The sequence below is a fragment of the Lonchura striata genome, chromosome 29 (genome assembly GCF_050655825.1).
Source record: "Lonchura striata isolate lonStrDom1 chromosome 29, ASM5065582v1, whole genome shotgun sequence".
In the NCBI taxonomy this organism is placed as follows: Eukaryota; Metazoa; Chordata; class Aves; order Passeriformes; family Estrildidae; genus Lonchura; species Lonchura striata.
The window spans coordinates 6,360,552-6,366,543 of record NC_140731.1 but is presented as its reverse complement, the minus strand read 5'-3'; positions in this window follow the sequence as shown (position 1 = coordinate 6,366,543).

Sequence of the window (5,992 nt, the reverse complement as noted above, 5' to 3'; positions counted from 1 at the left end):
AAACCGACAATGGTCCTGCTTACGCATCGCAGCAGGTGCGGCAGTTCCTGCAGTTGTGGGGGGTGTCACACAAGTTTGGTATCGCCCACTCTCCAACTGGCCAAGCTATTGTAGAACGTGCTCATGGTACTCTGAAGCGGGTTCTTCAAAAACAAAAACGGGGAATGCAGGGTGAGACCCCACACAGCCGGTTGGAGAAAGCATTGTACACCATCAATCATCTTACGGTGCAGCAGAATTCAAATAACCCTGTCATTTTAAATCATCATCTCTCGTTGCAGGCTTCAGACGAGGCACATCAGCCTCGAGCAAAAGTTTGAGTGCGGAATTTAGTCACCAAACAATGGGAAGGTCCCTATGACCTTATCGCTTCGGGGCGCGGGTATGCTTGTGTATCCACAGATACAGGGGTGCGCTGGGTACCTTCGAAGTGTGTTCGTCCTGATCTGAAACCGCAGAGACAGAACCCGATCAACGGGCAACATGGAAACCGTGACCAAACTGAAAGGCATCAAATGGATGGATCGTCGAGTGATGACTCAGTTGACGATGATGGCGGGTGATCGCTCTGAGGATTCCTCCGTGAATGGACATTGAACCTTATTTATTTATCTATCTATTTATTTATTTTTCTTCCTTTTCTTTTAAACTAAAAAGGGTGAGATGTCACCCTGATTCTTAAGACTTCCTAAAGCCTTCTGAGTTTACATTCCTTTGGAGAACTTTCCCACACAATTTCTATAAACAACGTATTGTTTACATTCTTTTATGGGGGTGGAGAGCACTTGATGTACTGGTGGTTTGTCCAATGTCTTTGGAGAGGTGGCCCGTTCATTCTCCAATCCAATGTCACCCTTGGGAAGGTATAAAAGACAGAGTCAGACAATAAACGTTCCTTTTTTACCTTGCAAGCAGCAGGTGGTCCGCGTGGTGCTTTCACGTGTCCCACAGCGACAGAGAACCTTCCCACACAATTTCTGTCAACAACATATTGTTTACAATCTTTTATGGGGCTGGACAAACTTGATGTACTAGTGCTTTGTCCAATGTCTTTGGACAGGTGGTCCATTCACTCTCCAATCCAATGTCACCTTTGGGAAAGTATAAAAGTTGGAGTCAGAGAATAAACTTTTCTCTTTACCTTGAAAATAGCAGGTGGCTCGCGTCGTGATTTCACATGTCTTATAGCGACAAAGTCACAAGCTGTAAGCAAAGTTAAATGCTGCTAAGAGTTGTTCTTTTGCTAATTTGTGAAGCTTAATAGAAGTTATAAGCAAAGTTGAATATTGTTAAGTGTTATTCCACAGCTCTGTTTAGCTTTTAGGCTGTATTCCTTTTATCCTTGCCCTCACTGTCCTTTCGTCACACACACACACACACACACACACCCACACACACACACACACACAAACACACAGAGACACACAGACACCGGGACAGTTCTTGACTCCTTTTTGGTTTGATTGCCTGGATTTTGTTTGGTTTTGTTGTTGCTTTGTTTCCTTGGTGTGCCTGAAGTGTCCAGTCAGGAGCAGAGTGACTCTTGCCAAGGAACTCTGTGGTGCTGTCAGTTAATATTAAAGCTGTTTTATGCTACTCCCCTGCTGGGGATTTTTAAAGTGCTCTCAAGCCCTCCTTCATAAGAGGGTGAAGGAGCCCTGGGCAAGCTCTGGCCCTGGGGGCACAGGGATGCTGCTAGGGGTTCCCTGTCTCCCTGTTCCAACTGTGACGGCCCTGAGCCCCTGTCCCCGTGTCAGGCTCTGGGCTTGATCTCCTCGAACATCCTCAGCGGGAGGCTGCAGCGCCAGGGGCAGGGGGACCCAGAGGGACACGGGATGCCACCGGGCACGAGCAGCTTTGGACTTCTCTGGGAGGAACTGTGAGTGGGAGCTGGCTTGAAGTGACCTCCCCAGTAAGGTCACAGAACCCCTGAGATGTCACACTGCCTCCTGGGATGTCACAGCCCACCCTGAGATCTCACAAATCCCCCTTGTGATGTCACAGAGCCAGTGCTGCTCTATCACTCTGGGATGTCATACAGTTGCGCTGTGATGGCACAGAAGACTCTGGCATCACAAAGTCAGCCCGTGTCACAATCCTTTAGTGCAAGCGGGAATCATGACAGTTCATTTTCCCCATCTCAGAATTAGCAGAAGTAGATAGGCTTATCATGAGAAACTGAATGTGATGAACATGTTAGAAATGCAAGGCTCCAAGTTATTAATTTTTAATTTAATAAAAGTTATTAAGTGTACCAAATATAAACTTTGAGAAAAATGAAAAAAAGCCACTATAAAAAAAAGTCAATGTGGAGCCCGGGATTGCCACCGGGTGAGACACAGGTTTGACAGCTGCAGCAGAGGGTCCTCTATGCTTCACACCGACCGTCCTGTCTGACCCATTTTTACACGATTTTCCTTGCCTGAGCCAGAGTCCCCTTTCTTCCTTTTCAAAGTGCATGTATTCATGTGGAGTTCTTTTCTCTGTGGCAAGTTGAACAATACGTGTCCGGAGAGTGATGAACACCTGTGTTTGCAGTCCCGGAATTCGGATTTGAGATGTACCTCCCTGATGGCTCTGACTATCTCGGTCTCGGATATTTATCGTGTATTTATCGTCCGGGTGTTTCTCGGACAACCTTGATGCATGATCCCTCTCTGGGCTGGCCACTTTCGTTCGCTTGTAAATAAAGTCCTCCCTCTCTCGTCCAGGTGGCTTTGACATGGTGTTGCAGTCGCAGTTGCTGGCTTGTGCGATTTAAAAACTTCCTATAAGAGTATAATTTAACAGCACATAACTATAAAAGAGACGACAATTTTATTTGCACGAATTATCCTATAGACATATAACAGTCCTAATGATTCCTTGAGGCCTTGCAGTGTCACAATGTTCTCCATGGTTCCACAGGCCCCACAGTGTCATGTGACTCCTCTGTTCCATGAGTCCTGCAATGTCACAATGGACCTTTGGACCAATGGACCATGGGGCTTTGCAGTGTCACAACGCTCTCCTTTGGCTCCACAGGGTCACAATGGAGCACTGATTACAGGCAGCCTCTCTGTGTTACCCTGGAGCTTTGTTTCCGTGGGGTCTCGCAGTGTCCCAATGGAGCCTTGGCTGGATGGGGCCTCACAGTGTCACAATGATGCCTACATTCCACTGAGGCACACGGCGTCACTAGGGTCCCCTTGCTTCCATGAGGCCCAGCAATGTCACAGTGGTGTCCATGAATCCATGAGGACTCACAGTATCCCAATGGTCTCTTGATCTCACATGGTCCCACAGTGTCCCAATGGTCCCTTGGTCTCACAAGGCCCCACAGTGTCCCAATGGTCACTTCTTCTCACATGGCCCCACAGTGTAACAATGGTCCCTTGGTTCCATGGTTCCTGGTCTGGTGCATTCCCCTTTCCCCTTCTCAGGCCACCCTGCCAGCTGAGAAATGCTCACTGGGCCAGGGCCTTGGCCAGCAGCCCCTGGGCTCAGCTCCTCTGGAGCTCATCACAGACACTGTCTGCTCCAGGCTCAACCCTTCATCCCCTGGGGAGATGCCAAAGCCTCCACAGGGAACATTTCCCTTTGCTCAGGGGAATTTCTCACAGGTGCCTTGTAGTGACTCTTTGTGTCTGTGTGCACACAGGAGTGCCTGTGCTCAGGGAAATGTGGCAGAAATGCTGCTCTCTGAGGGCTTTGATTGCCTTGGATAGCTGAGCCAGTCAGGCCTGGAAGTAAGGTTAAGTCATGTCACCCTGATTCTTAAGATTTTCTAAAGCCTTCTGAGTTTCCATTCTGTTGGAGAACCTTCCCACACAATTTCTGTCAACAACATATTGTTTACAATCTTTTGTGGGGCTGGACAAACTTGATGTACTAGTGCTTTGGCCGATGTCTTTGGACAGGTGGTCCATTCACTCTCCAATCCAATGTCACCTTTGGGAAAGTATAAAAGTTGGAGTCAGAGAATAAACTTTTCTCTTTACCTTGAAAATAGCAGGTGGCTCGCGTCGTGCTTTCACGTGTCTTATAGCGACAAAGTCACAAGCTGTAAGCAAAGTTAAATGCTGCTAAGAGTTGTTCTTTTGCTAATTTGTGAAGCTTAATAGAAGTTATAAGCGAAGTTGAATATTGTTAAGTGTTATTCCACAGCTCTCTTTAGCTTTTAGGCTGTATTCCTTTTATCCTTGCCCTCACTGTCCTTTCGTCACACACACACACACACACACACACACCCACACACACACACACACACACAAACACACAGAGACACACAGACACCGGGACAGTTCTTGACTCCTTTTTGGTTTGATTGCTTGGATTTTGTTTGGTTTTGTTGTTGCTTTGTTTCCTTGGTGTGCCTGAAGTGTCCAGTCAGGAGCAGAGTGACTCTTGCCAAGGAACTCTGTGGTGCTGTCACTTAATCTTAAAGCTGTTTTATGCTACTCCCCTGCTGGGGATTTTTAAAGTGCTCTCAAGCCCTCCTTCATAAGAGGGTGAAGGAGCCCTGGCCAAGCTCTGGCCCTGGGGGCACAGGGATGCTGCTAGGGGGTCCCTGTCTCCCTGTTCCAACTGTGACGGCCCTGAGTCCCTGTCCCCGTGTCAGGCTCTGGGCTTGATCTCCTCGAACATCCTCAGCAGGGGGCTGCAGCGCCAGGGGCAGGGGGACCCAGAGGGACACGGGATGCCACCGGGCACGAGCAGCTTTGGACTTCTCTGGGAGGAACTGTGAGTGGGAGCTGGCTTGAAGTGACCTCCCCAGTAAGGTCACAGAGCCCCTGAGATGTCACACTGCCTCCTGGGATGTCACAGCCCACCCTGAGATCTCACAAATCCCCCTTGTGATGTCACAGAGCCAGTGCTGCTCTAGCACTCTGGGATGTCATACAGTTGCGCTGTGATGGCACAGAAGACTCTGGCATCACAAAGTCAGCCCGTGTCACAATCCTTTAGTGCAAGCGGGAATCATGACAGTTCATTTTCCCCATCTCAGAATTAGCAGAAGTAGATAGGCTTATCATGAGAAACCGAATGTGATGAACATGTTAGAAATGCAAGGCTCCAAGTTATTAATTTTTAATTTAATAAAAGTTATTAAGTGTACCAAATATAAACTTTGAGAAAAATGAAAAAAAGACACTATAAAAAAAAGTCAATGTGGAGCCCGGGATTGCCACCGGGTGAGACACAGGTTGGACAGCTGCAGCAGAGGGTCCTCTATGCTTCACACCGACCGTCCTGTCTGACCCATTTTTATACGATTTTCCTTGCCTGAGCCAGAGTCCCCTTTCTTCCTTTTCAAAGTGCATGTATTCATGTGGAGTTCTTTTCTCTGTGGCAAGTTGAACAATACGTGTCCGGAGAGTGATGAACAACCTGTGTTTGCAGTCCCGGAATTCGGATTTGAGATGTACCTCCCTGATGGCTCTGACTATCTCGGTCTCGGATATTTATCGTGTATTTATCGTCCGGGTGTTTCTCGGACAACCTTGATGCATGATCCCTCTCTGGGCTGGCCACTTTCGTTCGCTTGTAAATAAAGTCCTCCCTCTCTCGTCCAGGTGGCTTTGACATGGTGTTGCAATCGCTGTTGCTGGCTTGTGCGATTTAAAAACTTCCTATAAGAGTATAATTTAACAGCACATAACTATAAAAGAGACGACAATTTTATTTGCACGAATTATCCTATAGACATATAACAGTCCTAATGATTCCTTGAGGCCTTGCAGTGTCACAATGTTCTCCATGGTTCCACAGGCCCCACAGTGTCATGTGACTCCTCTGTTCCATGAGTCCTGCAATGTCACAATGGACCTTTGGACCAATGGACCATGGGGCTTTGCAGTGTCACAACGCTCTCCTTTGGCTCCACAGGGTCACAATGGAGCACTGATTACAGGCAGCCTCTCTGTGTTACCCTGGAGCTTTGTTTCCGTGGGGTCTCGCAGTGTCCCAATGGAGCCTTGGCTGGATGGGGCCTCACAGTGTCACAATGATG